This window comes from Mus musculus, chromosome 3 (genome assembly GCF_000001635.26).
Source record: "Mus musculus strain C57BL/6J chromosome 3, GRCm38.p6 C57BL/6J".
Taxonomy (NCBI): Eukaryota; Metazoa; Chordata; class Mammalia; order Rodentia; family Muridae; genus Mus; species Mus musculus.
Genome location: NC_000069.6, coordinates 58300727 through 58319549, shown reverse-complemented (window position 1 = coordinate 58319549; position 18823 = coordinate 58300727). Strand labels below are relative to the sequence as shown.

General features: G+C 41.7%; 1 long non-coding RNA gene across 3 annotated transcripts; it reads right to left on the bottom strand.

Moving 5' to 3' along the window:
• Window positions 1-1931: 1931 nt before the first annotated feature.
• Gm32847 lies at window positions 1932-17692 on the bottom strand. Of its 3 annotated transcripts, none has more exons than XR_375695.2 (4): window positions 17022-17692; window positions 13297-13397; window positions 4471-4693; window positions 1932-4381 (listed from the first exon to the last, which is right to left on the bottom strand). It is a non-coding gene; the product is annotated as a predicted gene, 32847 (long non-coding RNA). The 3 variants fall into 3 exon arrangements; XR_001783851.1 differs by having other exon boundaries at window positions 1932-4378; XR_867323.1 differs by having other exon boundaries at window positions 1932-4693.
• Window positions 17693-18823: the final 1131 nt, after the last annotated feature.

Below are 18823 nucleotides of genomic sequence, written 5' to 3'. Positions count from 1 at the left end.
GACCATTGTGCTAAGGGTGGATTTGCATTTCCCTGATGACAGTGACATACCCATCTTTTCTTCCAAGGAAGTTGAATGGCTCCTTCTGTAGGGAACATTGTAATCCTTGTGAACTTGGGGAGAAGGGGTCCTCACCACATTAAATGGAGAAAAGATGGATTTTGAGCTTTGTTATTTACGGGACTAAGAAGCACTGGGAAGGCCTGTTCTGAGGTCACTAACAACCATGGGCTCTTTTTTCATTTTAAAGCAATTTTCATCAGCTCTTCTAAACACTGGAAGGATAGAGGCTCCAGCTGGAAGTGGGAAGTTGCTCCAAAAGGTGATGTGTTAGAACAGGCAAACATCCAGCAGTATTAAGTTACTCTATTTGACCATTGAAAACAAAGTTTGTGATCAAGGTAAAAAAATTCATTATGTGGCCTCACATGCCTTAGGCAGGAAAGGACCTAGCATGGGGTGCTCTGGTTTCTAGCCACTTGCAGAGGTCTCCTTTTCTTTGAGCATGGACCAGTAATTAAAACCCTTACATTGCTGAAGGTGATTGAGCGGGGAATTTTATGTCCTTCTTCTGGGAACTAGATGGAACTGCTCCCTCCTCTTGTATGCAGACCCTAAAGTCATAAAGAGGTTGCCCAAAGCGCTGGGGGCAGTGAGGAACTAGTTACTAGTTTCACTTGTGTGCTCTATTTTTTTTTTTTTTTAAAGTACCACAGGCACCTCTTTCTCCTCCTTAACAGTCCCTATTAGCTTTCCCCATTGCTATAAAACAAGGTGGCATATCTGGGACCTTACGAAATTTTGCCTCAGGTTCCTTGGCATGAATTTTTTCTTGGGTCAATTCCAGGAAGTTTTCACTTCTTTCGAAAAGAAAAAAAAAAATCTAATTTTGCATGAATAATAAAGGTGGAAACAAGGAAGTGCCCCAACCTTGGATTTCCAGAGTGTAGGAACTTCCCAAGAAAAAAGGTCACAACTCTGCAGCTGCTCTCTGAAGTGGGAGAAGCTTGTGTTCTCTGAAAAGCTACCTTTCCAACTTAGGCACCAGTCAGAAGGATGGAGAGGGGTTTGTAAAGTGAATGCCAGCTATCTGACAATCTGATTCTACTTGGTTGATGGAACTATCTTCCAAAGAAAGTAAGTGAAATCTGGCTTTCAGGTATTCTGGAAAGGTCTCCAGTTTTCTAACAACTTTCTTACTCTGTGTAAACCACTTACACACTTACAAAAAAAAAAAATCACAATCTCTAACAGTCTGCCTGTTTTGCATGCTCTGGGGAGAAAGGAGCTGGTCATAGTTGTTACTTGTTGGTTAAGGATGAGGATAAGATGTTTATAAAAGCTGGGGAGAGAAGTGGGCATATCCAACAGCTCATTATCAAGAGATTTCCTGGTGTGCTCTTGTATGATTTGGTGAGAAAGCAGAAGGAAAACAAAGGTTTTCTGGAGTGTCTTATGAGAGTTGGGAGTAAGGCAGTGAAAATAGACAAGTCACTCGGAGGCAGTTCAGAATCCAGAGATCAGACGTCCCTGGTCATCACTCTACGGTATGGGTATGTAATCCCTTTGGAGCTTCAGAAGTATTAAGACAATTTATATTATAGGCCTTTTTCATCATCAAAACCACATGGTTAATCTACTTGCTGGAGGGAGGCCATAGACCCTAGGCCACGGGGAGAGCAAGCTAATGAGTTTATGGGAAATAGGAATGTGCATAACATATTTGTAGCATAGCACAGAAGTCAGTGGGAGGTAGAATCCTATAACTATATTGGTTATTTAAAAAGAAAACAATTTAAATGTCAAAGTGGATATAAAAGCATTTCTTTGCTTAATAAGCAATTAAACGCATACAATTCTGGAAGAGATTGTATAATCTTATTTGGCAAATAATTGTTTTGCCAAGGATAGAGACATTGATGGCCATATTGTACCTTCCACTGAAGACAAAGACAGTTTATTTTGTAACTGAGATTGGAAATCCATACAAATTTGCATAATTGCTAATCTCACTGGGAAAAAATAGAAGAGGCTGGGAAGTAGCCCAGCTGGTAGAGTGCTTGCTGGTATTCATCAAGCCCTAGGTTTGATGCCCTGCACTGCACAGAGTGTAAAGGCACACCCCCCAATCTCAGAAACGGGGTATGGAGGAAGCAGTGGGAGGTAAGGATCGGAGGCAGGAGGATCACCCTGGGCTATAAAGTACCCTGCCTCAAAGATACATAACTCCAATTTATATTCCTTATATGTGGCCAACAGAAATATTGGCACTGATCACAGTATTAAAACTAAAAGCAGAATACATAGTCTACCAGTCTAACATTTATTTTACACACATTGATTGAATGCCTACTGTGTGCTAGGTACTTGGCTGTTCCCTGCTTATGGCAATGAGGTAACAGAATTACACAAGGAGATCATAGCTAATCCATATTTACAATGGAAACTATATCAGAAAATCTAGATTATCTATCTGATTGTGGTAATTACAAAGCATGACTACTTGAATCTTACTATGCCTGTGGCTTTTGTTTGGATTTAACTGAAGAGTCCCTTGTCACAAATGTCAGTATTTGTACATAAGAAAGGTTTCTACACAGGTGTAATAAAACTGTGTGCATGGCTATGGTTTCTGTTTTTTTCTCAAAGTTAAGTCCTTGAAGCCTACAGTTTAGAAGTGGCTTACAAGTCCATCCATTTGTCTACAAATTATTTGTTATGCGGTTGTTTTTTAAAGCCAAAGAGCAAAAATCCATTCAACCTATAAAGTACGTAAAACAATGTTTGTGAGATTGAGGACACTCAGAGTTCTCTCTGGAACTGCAGTGTTTATTTTCCCTAGCAATAAGAACATGCCCACAACCTAGAGATAATCGGAAGACCCATCACCTAAATAGGACTAGATCCAGGTTTGGTGGCAGCCTATAATTGTATTGTGTGAGGAGCCCTCTGTAAGATGAATTCATAATCATAAAAACAAAGTAAGGCATGAGACATTGAACTGGTGGTGTTAGGATGCCTGACATGCAAGGTTTACTAGCAGGTCAGTAAGCCTGCCTTTACAAGTACAGCAGGGTCCTGCCAAAGGTCATGACTGATGGATAGGAGATTTGAACCAGGAAATGAAAAATAGCTGGGATCAGTTAGGGAGCATGGAGGGTAAACACCGAGATTCTAACACAGTCAAGGTAGGGGAATGGGAAAGTTTACATCTGGGTTGGTTGTTCCTGGACCAAGGAGAATGTCATCTTGTCAAAGTTAATGGCAGGTGGTTTGGGTCACAGAGCTAGCTTCTGGAGTGGCAGTTAGGACCATGTATATGATTAGAATCTGTAAAAGAATGTGTGGGGCTTGTTCGAACGATGACACAAGGGAATGAGCATGGGGACACAATTTAGAGCTGAAGTAGGGTGGAGTTCACGTTAGCTACACATTTACTGCCATTAGGGAGAGAGAGAGAAAAAAATGTAGTCAGCAATGGGACAGAGGATTGTGAAGGAGGAAGGGGGTACATCCTCACCTGAAGCAGATGAACAAAAAAGCCCCAGCACAGGCGTGTGAGAAACGGTGGTATTCCAGCTGGTCCAGAGGACAGCAAAGATAGAGAGCATGAGTAGAGTAAGGGTCATGGCTATGTCAGAAGCCACACATGAGATGTAACCTATACTTATAGAGAATGATAGCACACAGCCAGGCCAGAGCATGACAAATGAAAACATAAGGCTAACCAACTCCAGGGGAACACATAATAGGCAGGCCTTAGGCTTTGTCTAAACATCAGTGTACACCCAGTAGCTTGGTGAGAAATAATTATCCTTCCTGACAGCAGTAAGTGGGGCCTGGACTTCTCATTCTAGAGAAACTTGAAACAATGCTAGTTGGGAGGTATTGAATCTGTATTGGAATGTCACACAAACCCATTATCATATGGACTCTACCCTATATAGTCAGCCAGGAGAGGCTCTGAATATCAACCCTCAGCACTCAGCTTCCTGCATACCCCAGCCTAGTCTTTTGAGAAGTCTGACTGGAGAGTTTCCTATGCAATAGTCTAAGCATTCTGGTTCTGAAAGAGATGCCAAAGTTCTTGCAAAAATGTGATGTCTTTGGCATCTGGCTCTGCTCTCATGGGCATCACAGTACATTCCATAGGCATAGCACCAGGGCGAGTGAGAACTGAGTACACGCTGGGCGACTCTGTGACTTGCTGACAAGACTCTCCTCTCCAGCCAAGTAAAGCCTCCGAAGCCGACAGGTAACACGTCAGGATACACATTCTTTGTGGAAACTTGGTGAGGGGGATAAGAAGAAATCGTCCGTTGCCTCAGCCAACTTCAGGGTTTTTCTAAGTCGTAGTCAGAGAGGTGAAAGATCATGTCTGCTAAAGACAAGGGGACAGACTTGTTATGAAAAAGACAGGAGAACCCAGATCCCTCTCAGAGGAAACAGTGTTCCGGAGTTCCCATTAACCTTGCTTGGCCTCTTTTCTGAGTATCGCTCCAACTTCAAGGAGAACATCCTGGTTTATCCGTTGGTGATGCTGCAAAGAAGCTGGGAGAGACGTGGAATACCACAGCTGCAGATGACGAACAGGAACTTCAGCCCAGAGCTAAAGACAAAGCTCGTGCCACAAAAAAGGCGTTGGTTGTCAAGTGCGGGATCCTTGCATAGCTCCCATGGATCTGAACTGACACTGAGGGAAAGAAGAGAGGTCAGAAACACACAGACAAGATGGGATGGGGTAGAGAAGCTACAGCACCCTGAAAGCTCACTCAGCCTGTTTATTATATATAGTTGAACAGAAAGGTGTTGTTTTCACATAGCTGAACAAGGAGGTAGGGGCTATTAACGTACATATAAACTAGAAGGCAGGTTTAGCTGATCCTCAGAGAAATTTGAGCCCATCAACAAAGATGTCTTTATCACTATCAAATATGCCTTTAGACAGCCCTGACTTATCAGTGGCCGTCAATCTTGCCTGCTAACATATGGGTTCTTGTTAGTTGTGTCCAATGCAGTTTGTACGCCATCCCTGGCATTCTGCCATCTGAATATTACTCTGTAGTTGTACAAAACAAACAAACAAACAAACAAACAAAAAAAACCTGCAGCTGTCCTATTGCCATTCTGAATGTTCCTAATTAAATGTTTTTAATTAAAAGGACATCAATTAAAAAGACATTTACACTTAGGTATGATGGCTTAAACTTTTAATCTCAGTACTTGAAAGGCAAATGCAGGCAGATCTCTGTGAACTTGAGGCTAGCCTGGGTTCTCAGAAAGTTGTTCATCAGCACTTGAGATGCTGAAGCAGACATGTCACAGGTTCAAGGCCAGCCTAGAGTATGTAGTGAATTCAAGGCTAGCATAGGCTATAGAATGAGACTTTACCTAAGAAAGAAAAAAAAAAAGTTGAAGAAGAAAGAAAAAGCAATATGGGTTTAGAGAACAAAAAGTCTAACCAAATGCTAGTGTGTCGGGAAACCTGTAATCTGAGTCTAAGGTCACATGCTACTTGAAGGGGTCCAGAGACATCTTCCTTACTTATGGATAAGGAAGAGGATGTAAAATAAGAAACAGAAAATGTAGTCTTTCAGTCCAGAAAAACAGAAGCCACTCCAAGCTTCCTGACAGAGATTTTATTGGAAAGACTTGGTTCTCTTAAAATGGAAGAACTGAGAGGCCAAACAGGTCCTCTAGAGAGGAGCAAGAGCAGGAGTCAAACTGACAAGAGTGATAAGGGAAGGAAGCGGCACTCTCAGAGCTTAGGACCAGACTCCCACAGTACAGAGAATGGGACCAGGCTCCCCCCAGGAGGAACTAACACCACACAGGAGCCTTTCCAGTTGGAGCAGACCACAGAGTGAACACAGGGAACAGGGACAGAAAACATGCCCTGACTTCTTCCTATCTTCACTTTTTATTCTATTGTGAGCGCATCCTATTGGCTGCATCTAGCTGGTTTCCAGAAGTCAAAGCAACCTGGGAAGTGTAGTTCTCTGCAAATAAGCAGGGTTCTGGCTTGAGTAAATACATGACAACTAGACTTCATATGACAGAATAAATTAATAAATTTTGTATAATATGCAACGTTACAAGATCACCTTGGAACCAATAACTTTTCCTATAACCAACATTGGATTATTTTCATAAGGTGATTAGAAAATACTGTTATATCAGCAAATAGGGTATAGTGGCACATGCCTTTAATCCCAGTACCAGGGAGTCAGAGGTACACAGATCTCTATGAGTTTGAGGCCAGTCTGATCTACATACTGAGTTCCAGGTTAGCCAAGGGTTTCATAGTGAGAATCTGTAAATAAGTAAATAAATAGATAGCCAGCAAGATAATACTGCTGTATACCACCAGTGAAATTTATGAACTTAAATTTCATTATTTTAGTGACCAGCGTGGTCTTAGGTCTCAATGTGGAAGCTATTGCTGTTGCTTTGCTGGCTGGAAAGGATGCAGCTGTCGAACTGCCTTCTAACTAACTGCAGTTCTGAGCACAGATCAGGGCTGCTGTCTGCTTCGGTCAGAGGAGCTTTGCATTGCAACGGTAAGCAATGGCTGCACAGAGTCATAACTGGCCAGAGTATTAGAATAAATGGCTGTCGAGCACTCAGACATAAATGAGACTCAGGGGACCCTGCAGAAGATGCAGGAAGAATGTAAGAGCGGAAGGGTGGTGGGGTAGCATGTGGAATGCTGATTTCCAGGCGTGACGTGACTCAGAACAGCTGTGACTGCCTGGACAAAAGTGAGCCCTTCAACACTGTCATTCAGCAAGGAAGGGCTCATGGTCTCCCTCCCTCCCTTCATTCTTCCCTCCTTCCCTCAGGATTTACATACAGGTAATGACTGATTGGTAAACCAGGAGTATGGAAAAACTATCTTTTTCATTGGTATAATCACTGGTAACTGCCCATGTTCCTATAAACAACTCTAAAGAAACTGATTGGGTTACACATGTAAGAAGACATCAAAATAGAACTGAGGCGAGTGGGGAAGAGAAATGGGGTGAGTAGGAGAGGGCCAAGAAAAGGTAAAGGTATGTGTACTGGCTGGTTTTGTGTGTCAACTTGACACAGGCTGGAGTTATCACAGAGAAAGCAGTTTAGTTGGGGAAATACCTCCATGAGATCCAGCTGTGGGGCATTTTCTCAATTAGTGATCAAGTGGGGAGGGCCCCTTGTGGTTGGTACCATCTCTGAGTTGGTAGTCTTGGGTTCTATAAGAGCTGAGCAAGCCAGAGGAAGTAAGCCAGTAAAGAACATCCCTCCATGGCTTCTGCATCAGCTCCTGCTTCCTGACCTGCTTGAGTTTCAGTCCTCACTTCCTTTGGTGATGAACAGCAACATGGAAGTGTAAGCTGAATAAACCCTTTCCTCCCCAACTTGCTTCTTGGTCATGATGTTTTTTGTCCAGGAATAGAAATCCTAAGACAGTATGTGTGCATGCATGAATAAATGTGTACATGTATGAAGATGCCACGATGAAACCTGTTACTACGTATAACTGGTATATGCTAATAAAACATTAACAAAAAAGTCCAAAAATAAATAAATAAAAGTGGGAATTTGTAATTTTCATTATAAAAGTTATTTGTGAAAAGATAATCCTGGGTCATTAAACAAAATTTAGAAGCTATAAGAAGGAGATGCAGGGACAATTCTTAGCCGTAACTTACCTTCCTATGTAAGTAGTTTATATTATGTCTCTATATATTTCTGTATCTCCATAGAAGAAATCTAAAATCTATACATAAGCACACACACACACCCACACACACACACACACCCACCCACACACACACACACACACAACTTATATGGCATCTTACTTATATGGCGTCTTACGCACATATACTTTCCTCTAATTACCTAAACGTCAGAACCAATTTGGACCTAGCAATATATAATGCCAAGCATATTTCTTCTCTGTGGAAATGAAATGGGTATGCCCATTGGGTCAGACATGCACTTAAGTGATGAAAGGCTATAAATCACAAGGCTTGAAGACATCCAGTATTCAACCAGTCATGCAAAGAATTCTCAGGGCAATAATTCAGCAGAAACTTTGTCAGGGCATCCAGTATGATTCAAGGGTTTGGAATGACTCACTGGGGCTTGGGTTAAATAGTCTTAGCTTAATCATATCACTTGGCACAAATGTAAGTCAAAGATTTGAATTCTGGTGTCTCAGTATCTCGGTGACTCACAAAAGCTGCCCTAGATACATTGAACTGTACACCAAGATATTGGTCACATGGATTCAAGAGTATGTCTACACATGTATGCTTATGCATAAATGCATGTGTATATTATATTCATGTACATCTATTCACACAACCTACCCATGCACGTACACACAGGGGAAAATACATTCGAATATTTCTCAGCTCTCTAGAGCCGAAACACCAGCTGGAACTCAGAAGCAATGCAAGAAATTATAAAACCAAACCAATTAGAATATTAATGTGTTCTGCCCCTAAAAACACAATAACACACACACACACACACACACACTAATACATGGCGGGAATATTTTTTAAAAGTGTTAACAGATAAAGGGATGGGCTTCCAACTACATAGCACAGTCATTGGAGGCCATATACTGTGGTGAGAGTCAACCCCCCCACCCCTATGTCAGACTTCCTGTGGACATACATAGTGCTGAAGTCAGTTTCTCACTACAGCAGCAACATACCCAAGATAACAGCTTAAGGGTAGATTTATTTAGTACTTAGTTGTAGAGGATTTAACCCATTGGGTTTTTGGCTCCATCATTTCAGGGCCTATACGAGGAAAACTGCTCACTTTATGGTAGCCAGGAAACCAAGGTAGCAATAGGAAGGGGTAAGAGGCAAGACAAACCCTCTATAGACACACCCCTCAGTGAACTGCTTCACCCAAGCAGGCTCCATGTTCTAATAACACATTCAATATGACTCAGCACCATCATTCCTCCACAGAAGAATTTATGGCCTCGTGATCCTTCCGGTAGCACTTCCTGAGGCACGTGTTTTCTAAGGAATACATCATATTAAAGCTATAGCATGTTAGCATTGTTTTCTTCTTGTAACATATGTTTGGGATTCTGTGAGGTGTGGTCCAGGGGTAAAATCATGGCACATGACAAACCATAGCAGCTACCTATTAATGTTATTCTTTAATTTAATTTAAAATTACTTTACCTTATTGGAATGAGCCAATTGTGACTAATATATTAGCACAAGGGAAAAGTGCATCTTTAACGTTTTCTAAAAGAGGCTTCTTCCCTACATTACACTAAGGAGTCTTCTGGGTTCAATCTTTCTTCTGTTTATTGTTGAATGAGACACAATATGAATGGCAGAGTTGCAACTCAAAGATACCCTTTAACAACTAGAAACAGCTTATCTTTAAAGATAAAATAGCCATCGTGTAGCTATAATAGATATATTTAATATAATAAGGTTCGGGATTTCCTTAGGTTTAAGAATCTAGTATAGCAATCCCTGAGGGTATTTTGAAACTTTTCTTCTACTGTTTCATTATTGTGTGTAAGTTCCTTGATTTCTAATTTATTTTTTGCTTGTATCCTCAACGATATTAAAACAGAACAAAAAAAAAGCTTTAGTGTTCCTAAGAAAGAGCTGTTTTTCTCTTAGAGTTCAGCAGAAATTGTAAGTATGTAGCCCTTGATGCCGCCGCCTAAGGAAGGAAATCAGTATCGCTGGCCGAACTCCAGAGATAAACAGTGTGAGTTGAGGTTTTCATTCCTGGTGGTTGGCAGAAGTCCAGTCAAGTGGCCACCAGTTTAACTTATAGCCAGAGCTTTAAAGAAACATCCAGGGAAGGGGATCAAGTCTCTGGACAGGTAGAATTCAATAAGGAAAAGGCCGGCCGCCCTTCTGCTCCGCCCTGTGTCTATAGTCTGATGGCAGTCATCCCTTGGGGCTGAGGCTGGGATTTACCTCTCCCACCTTACCATTCTGGGAAGGAACAAAAGGTGTTAATGTAGTGTAATTTCTGTTTGAAATGCTTCCTCCTCCTCCCCATTCTAAGATCTGTAGTGGGGGGAACCTGATCCAGTACCTGATCTGCATCTGCCCATGGCTCAGCGTTTGAGATGCATTGAAATCTGAGGCAGCTGAGCAGAGGGGACCCTGCAGCTAGCTAGTGGTCTGGAAAGTGTTCCTGATGACACCCTGGGAAGTGAACACAGCAGCTTATAAAACACCAACACACCTCAAATACGCATGGAAACAGTTCAGATGTTAAATAGTACAAAATTAATCAGTTACTTTGAAATGGTGGGGATATAAAAGACTCCCTCTTCATTTTGTTGTTTATTTAAACTGCACCTGTTGAGTGGTTGCTATGGTTGAGGCACGGTAAGCTCTCAATAAGTATTTTATCCTTTAAACACAGATAATGCTGATCCTGGTGGCACATACCTGCCATCCCAGTGCTTGAAAAAGTTCAAGACCAGTCAAGTTTACATAGTGAGTTCCACAGCAGTCAGGAGCGAGAACTTGTCTCCAAATATGCAAAGCAGAAATAAGTAAATACACCTCAAATGACATGACCATCTGTTTCTTTTAGAATAAAAATAACCTATTTTTCAGACTACCTTATGAATCTTAGGGATTTACCTCCTCAGAAGAAATTTACTGTGCCCAAAAAGTTCTAATTCAAATATGTCATGGTATGATCAATGGATAGACAGATCGACTACAGCAGTGTAATTATAGAATAGTCTCAGCATCTGATTGAATTTTTGATAATCTGTCTTAATGAGAGAAATGCAAATTCAAACTTTGTAATTGGGATTAAATTATTTATATATTTTTGTTTAGCTTTTAAATACAATTTGGAACTGACAAATGATAGTAAATTAATTGTGCTGGCAAAATGTGGGGAGGGAGGGAGGGACTTGGGAGGGAAAGTGGATGGGGGGTGGGGTGGGGGGGAGGGAGAGGGGAACCTGATCTGGTATTAGGTGAGGGAAAAGGACCTAATCCCTGAGGGCCATCAGAAAGAATGTAAACAGGCAACCTCAGGAAATAGGAGGTTGGGAGGACGCCCTAGAATGCACCAGAGACCTGGGAGGTGAGAGACTCCCAGGATTCACAGGGAGGGACCTTTGATGCAGTAGGGAGAGGGAAATTATAGAGCCCACCTCCAGCAGTAAGACAGGGCATCCCATGAGGGATGGGGTTGCCATCCCACAGTCACAACTCTGACCCATAATTGTTCCTGTCTGGAAGAATTACAGGGATAGTAATGGAAAGGAGCCTGAGGAAAAGAAGGCCCAGTGACAGGATCCAGCTCAAGGGGAGGTCCCAAGGCCTGACACTATTACTGAGGCTATGAAGTGCTCACAAAAAGGGATCTATCATGACTGCCCTCCGAAGGACTCAGCAAGCAGCTGAAAGAGTCAGATGCAGATATTTGCACCCACCCAATGGACAGAAGCATCTGACCCCTGTTGTTGAATTAGGGAAGACTGAAAGAAGCTGAGAAGGGCGATTCTGTAGGATGACCAGCAGTCTCAATTAATGTGGATGGACCCCGGGATCTTTCAAATACTGGACCACCAAACAGACAGCATACACCAGCTGATATGAGGACCCCAACACACATACAGTAGAGGGCTTCCGGGTCTGTGTTCATTCAGAGGTGATGCACCTAACCCTCAGGAGACTGGAGGATCCAGGGAGTTTAGAGGTCAGGTGGGGTGGTGGTTGGGGGCATCCACGTGGAGATGGGGTGGGGAGGAAGTGTGGGATGTGGAGCAGTTGGAGGGTGGACAGGAGGGGCAGGGAATGGAATATGGAGTGCAAAAAATGAATTACAAATAAAATTAAATTTTAAAAAATGACAAAAATTATAAAAAATAAAATAAACTGAGAAGCTTGGCAAGAAACAAAACAAAACATCAAAACCAAAAATAAATAAATAAATAAATAAATAAATAAATAAATAAATAAATAAATAAAAACCCCTCCTGGAAATGCCTGGAAGTCACTGCAATGTGGCTCACTTTGCCCTTGAACTCAAGGAAACCCTTCTGCATTGGTTTCCCAAGTATAGAGATCAGTTGTAAGCTACCATACCCTGCTAGTCTTTCTTTTTAACATTCTTTTCCCTAAACCGTACTTTTGGATTGCTTTATCCTCCAAACCTGCTATTCAAAGCTATTCTCTAAACTCACTTCCCCACAGTGTCTCTCCTGCTAATCCCCTCCCTTGAGCTTTAGTCTATTCCTCAAAATCAAAGACAAATTCTGATATTCATTAAAGCAAGCACTGCTTGGAGGGAAGACCCGGATTCTAGGACCTCGCAGGGTGTGAGGATGCCTAAAGGAGATGGAAATCTGAGACCCTGGTTTCAGCCACTGCACTGGAATAACCTTATACCAGGAGGTTGGCTGGATGTTCATTTTTCTCATTGACATGCACTATGAGTCCTTGGCTCATAGGAAGTGTTGAGTACTAATACTTGTTGACTTGATTAAGTGATTGGATAAAGGCAAGGTGACCTCTAAGGTCTTGGTAGTCCTCTACAGAATCTAACATCTCTGAAGACCAGGCAGGGATGCTGAACAGAACTCTGTAAGCTTCGAAAACCTGACACATTACTTCCCTCTTATTCCTTACTTTGCTTGTCAGAGGAAAAAAAATCTGTTTTTTGAGACAGGGTTTCACTATGTAGCTTAGGGTGGTCTGGAACTCACTATGTAGTCCAAGCTGGCCTCAAACTCACAGAAATCCTTCTGCCTCAGCCTCCTAAGTCCTGGGGAAGCAGGTATGGGCCATCATACTAGCATAAAAATGTTTTTGGGAAGGGGAAAAACTGGAATTCTTCTGAAAGGAGATACAAAATAGTTATTCTTTTGGACTCTAGACTCCTTGACGGTCCGTCTGTCTGTCAGTAGGCTACTAATGAAAACTACTCATGGGCAAACTGCTATGACTGTGAATGTGACCTGGGATGCAGGATGTCCAAAGCAGACTTTCTAAAATGCTCAGAAAGCTGTAATGAAAGTGAAATACCACATTAATCAATATTTGTTGACTGATAAAAGAACATGAAATACTGGATATACCTCTGATAAAAAATATCTCATAATGCTAAGCTTATATACCAGGGGCTAAATGGACATGTTGATTCAATTAATGAGTAACCTCTCTTTAAAAAATTCTAAGAATGTTATAATATAAAATGAGTCACAGATCAGTATCTTTAAAAAAAGTCAAACAAAACCATGCAACGTCTAGAAGAGTTGTAAGAGAAAACCTTTCTGACCTTGAACAAGGTAAGGACTTCTTACATAAAATGTCAAAGGCAGGAGTCACAAAAAAGTTGATCTATTGGTCTTCTTCCACAGGTACTTTGTAGAAGGCACTCTAAAGAGAATAAAAAGGCAACCGTCATGGGGTGTGATGGCTCAGGCCTATAATCCCAGCATTTAGGCGGCTGGGGTAAGGGGACTGTTTAGATTTGACGTCAGGGTTACATATCAAGTTCTAAACCAGCCTGGGCTACATAGTGAGACCCTGTCTGAAATAACAAAGTAATTTAATATAAACAACCCAGAAAGGCAAACAAAATTACATTTGTTGGAATGACTAAAGAAAACAAACAAATTGATATTTCCAAATGTAGGCAAGTAGCCTGAGCAAGTGGACTTCCACACATCCCTGGAAAGAATACAGCTAGAGTCACTACGGAAAACAGGAACAAGTTCTTAGGACGCAGCGGCCTCTTAGCTATTTACCCAAAGAAATAAAACATCCCTGCTTCCAAACATTTAAGTCTGTGAAATGTCAACAGACTGGAATCTTCCAAAATCTCCACAGTCCAGCCACACAATGGAATTTTATTCATCAGTAAATAAGAAAGCATCATTGGATACCCAACAGTGTGCCTTCCAAATACTTAACGCTAAGTGAGAGAAACCCAACTCAAAAACTGGTGGCATAACCTGTAATCTTAGCACAGGACTGGAAAGCAGAAGAGGAGTTCAAGGTCAGCTTCAACCAAATGTGGAGTTGGACGTCAGTCTCTGTGAAACTGTCTCAAAAACAAAACAAAACAAAACAAAAACAACAAAAACAAAATAAAGTTTGGGGAAAGACGAAACTGTACTATGGGGTTGCAAGATGGGGGTGAGGGTCAGGGTGGAGGGTTTGACTCTAGAGAGTAGAGCATCAAAGTTGGTGTTCAGCTGCTAAACAAACTTACAACCCAGTCTTGTGACCTGAATTCAACCATAGAAACATAGGAGAGAACAGACACCAGAGTTGTCCTCTGGCTTCTGTAGGTATGGTGTGACATGTACACACACACACACACACACACACACACACACACGCATACCCTATCTCCACAACAATGAAGGGGGGGAGGAGAGGGAGAATCAAGTATGGGAATAAGAGAATTACTCTCTGTTCTGATTGTGATGAGCTACCTGATTTTTCACATTTATAAAATGTGCAGAGTTGTATACATCCATAAAAAGTTAAAATATTATGTGTGAGCTAAAAACACCTCTGCAAATAATTGAAGCATTTTTTATACCAAGTCATCAAAGATCTCCTCTTGGTTTGCCATGAGGCTTTGATTTTTTACCATGGGACAATCTTGCTTAATTAATTAGTATAACACATATAAATGAACCTTTAACCCATATCATATTTACAAAGTAGTTAGGGTGAGCCTTAAAAACATTCCCAAACATGGGGCAGTGTACCCTTGACTTTTCCAATCAAACGGTCTGACACTCAGAATCCTGTGATCTCAGAAGAATTGTAACTACCCTGCCAAACAACATGTTGACAATTCCACACTCTGCACTTGTCACTTAAGCAAATGCCATCAAGACCTCAGGTATATCATCTGCTGTGGGGACTACACTTGCCGGAATTCACAGGAGGCTTCGGAGACCTCGTCATCAAATCCTCCCTCTGGACCTTCCTTTGAAACAGGTGAGACCTCGGCTGGGTGCTAGCAGCTGGGTAAAGTTCGTCTTTGACAAGCTAGAGTTAGCATCCATTGCTTTCCAGTTCAAATCTTGCCTAGACCCTCATGGTCATTTATTGTTTAGGAATTAGGAGTCTTCATGAGTCTTTGTGACTTTGCCAACCTCCTGTCCGGCTGCTGCTGCTGTCCCTCAGCCAGCCTGAGGCTTCTTGCAAAGCTATAGGAAAGTAAAAGCGCACTTCAGAGCTGGCAGTCCACGTGCGACCTCTTCCTTTCTGTTCTTAAAATACCACCCACCTAAAACTCCCCAAAGCCCCAGGGATCGTCTTGGAGACTCTGGACTGAGAAGGAGAAGGTTTTTTTTTTTTTTTTTTTTTTTTTTTTTAATATCTGTTGTTGACTTCCAACGTTTATCATATGGAGTACTCATTAGCACTCTGCTGGGTAATGAGTAGGTTTCAGAAGCCTAACACAAGAAGTTCCAGTCCAATTTCCAGGCTAGTAGTAGGGTTGTATTCCTTTCTTCCTCACTCCCCACCCCCACACTCCCACCCACTGCCACGGTGGATATTAAAACGAGCTGTGCCAAACTTGCTTTCCTGCAGAAATTATCTCAGAAGTGGAGCTGAGATTCCAGGGCTCCTGGCCTTCAGGGGAGGTTAATTCAAGAAGACAAGCGGAACCAGGAGGCCCAGGAAGGAAGCTGGAAGGAAGAGGAATTCACAGCTAATTTGGAAGTTGAACATGAAAGTATTTCAGCAGAATGTTAACCATTTCCCCAGAGCTTAAAAGGGGGAGATTTGGGACTTAAGGGAAGAACTTTATATTTAACACTGAAAATATCTACGAAGAAGATGGCTGTCCTACCCTGGATTGGAGAGATTCCCTCCATCTTTCAAGTCTAACAAGACTTTTTCTTCTTCTTCTTCTTTTTCTTTTTCTTTTTTTTCCTTTTCCTTTTCCTTTTTTTCTTTTCTTTTCTTTCTTTCTTTTCTTTTCTTTTTTTTTTTTTTTTTGTTAAAACACGGTGCAGTTTTACAATGATAGTGGTTCACACCTGTAATTTCAATACTTGGGAGGCTGAAGCTGGAGGGTGCCTGTGAATTCAAAGCTAGTTTGGGCTGCATTGTAAGTGGCAGGCCAGCATGCACAGAGACCTGTCTGCATAAGGCCTCTTTTTGCAGTCTTTATCTGCTGCATCCTAAAACATCAATTATCTTGGAAGGCCCTCCCTCTGCCACAGCTAAGGGAAATCTAAACTAAAGGTGATCAGCAGGGAGGTAGAGCCATCTGAAGTCCTGTGTATTCCTTCCTGAGACAGTCATCCACTGATTTTGCAAGATTAACTTTCAGAGGAGGTATAAGAGGAAGCCTTAGGAGTTCCTTCATTTACGTTCCACTCGAGAAAGCCCCCTCTGTTTTACAAGAGCCATGTGATGTCCAAGCAGCCGTCTTGATACACATATGTCTTTCCATGAGCCTAGATTTCAGTTTCCTAAGTCAGAACTAATGTTTTCTGATTCTAGATAGAAAATCCAATTAAACATGGAAGATGGATGAACATCGTAGGTTAGGTCTGAATTGCCAACTAATGCCCAGTCTTACAGAAGAACATTATATATTAGAAGCTGCCCCCAGCCCCAGTCCTAAATCAAAGATGTATGCTAACAATTCACTTTGCTCTGACCCTCACCGGAAAGTCTCACCTTGGGACTCCAAATTCTGTAGGTCACTTCAGTGGCTGGCTTCGATCAAACAGTGCTGAAGACATGGCCCCGACTCCTTGTGTGTAAATGTTGTCTCTATATGCTAAGTTAGCCGTAAATACTGATTTAAAACAGGCAATGTGTTCTGGGCAATGACTGGTTAAATGGCCCTATAAGATGAAAATACTAAAGCCCCTGTGCTGTAGTCAGCTAGCATGAGGAACTTACCCAGAGCAGCATATTATGTGATAATTGTAAAACAAGTTTTAATGATATGATCTGTTTGCCTTGCAATGCCCCTAATAGAAAATATACCTTTGAGCTGGGCATAGTGACTCATACCTGGATTCTCAGCTCTCCAGAAGCAGAGGCCTGCCGGAAGTTTGAGACCAATCTGGCATACACAATTAGTTGGCCAACCCAGGTTACACAATGAAATTCTGTCTCAAATGAAAAACAACATTAAATTAAATTTAAAAAACAGAAAAGGGGAAAAAAAACAAACAACAAGAAAATGTGCTTTTGTTAAATTCTTAGATTGCTTAAAAGTCTGAGAAAACTAGAACCCTATCTTTGCTTTAACTTAAAATGTGGCAAATGCAGATAAATTGCTAGCTATTTATTTGGTTTTCAGGTTTTATGAGACAGAAACTTGCTATGTAGCCCAGGCTAGCCACAGACTTACCATCCTCCTGTCTCAGCCCTCTGAGGGATAGACATGGTTCACCACTTCTGACCACTAGTACCCAATACTTATTTTATCATTTGCTTTAACTACTTTGTCAATTATTATGTTCAGTTCAGTAGCAACTAAGGAACAACTCTCGTTTAGAGATTCCGGAAAAAAAAAAGAAACAAACTAATGTTAAGTATTTTTTAAAATGTGTTATTGCATGATAACCATACCAGTTCCAAAATGGGGCTAGAGATTAAGTGCTCAGACTGTCAGTAAATACAACTGACATTAACACAGTCTTTTTGGCCTGATGACACACACCTTTAATCCCAGCATTTGAGAGGTAGAGGTAGGCAGAACTCTGAGGCCAGCCTGCTCTACAAAGGGAGTTCTGGGACAGCCAGGGCTACACAGAGAAGCCCTATCTTGAAAAATTAAAAAACAAAACAAACAAAAAGTATGTTTTTACTTGGGGGGGGGTGTTCTTTTGAGTCACTTGTTTTATTTCTGCTTGACTTGGACCTGTTTTGTGTCTTTCTGATACAAGCTGGAAGACAAAGCAGAGTCCTGTTACAGAAGCAGCTGTTAAAAGTCGGTCGGGGTCGGTCCATTCACACTTTGTAGAATCACACCGCAGGGAGTGTGCAGTTGGGGCACACACTGGCCCTGCCTGGCCCTGCTGAGCATTCCCTGAGTCAGGCATGCACAGAGACAGCCACTGACCGTTTATTTCTGTGTCTTGTGTTGCAGTATACATCCTATGGCTGAGGCCGTCTCAGGGGGTTCCTAAGTCCATGATTCGTTTTGCACATGCACTTGAATGTGAAATAGAGGAATGGCCAGGTGCCCAGAAGTTACTACAGGCTTCCCAGGCCAGAGGGCAACCAAGTAAAACCCAGACTGTGATTACACATGGCCATGGACTTTGCCATTTATCATGTGAACATGGTATGTTTTGCTTTTGTTTTTGCAGTCTTATGCATGCTAGGAAAATACTCTTCTGCCATGACATATGCGCAAGCCCAGAACAGGGATATATGGCTGAGAATGAGAGTACATTTAATTGTGTTAAGTGGAAAAAACAGATCCTGGATACATTAGCATGGAGGATCAGTACACATAGCAGAATGAACTCAATATAAAGCCACCCTTGTGGCTTCTGGGCCTCTGGGGAGGTCTTTGAAGCAAAATATTTTTGGCACCTCTTTTTCCTCACTGCTGCTTAAATCTCATTATCACTGGCTAATTCCTCTGGATTTAAAAAGCCTCAGTCAGGCATAATTTGTGGCTAGAGGATAGTTGCTACCGTCTGAAGATAGTTTTCATTGTTATACCTATGCTGTGGTTGGCATTTGATGGGTTTAGAATTGGGATTCTTCTAAATGCAGTAGGACCATGCATTCTTCAGAATGCAGAGGAACATTCTTCTAAGAAGAGAGATTTTTCAGCTCAGCGACTCTGTGATATG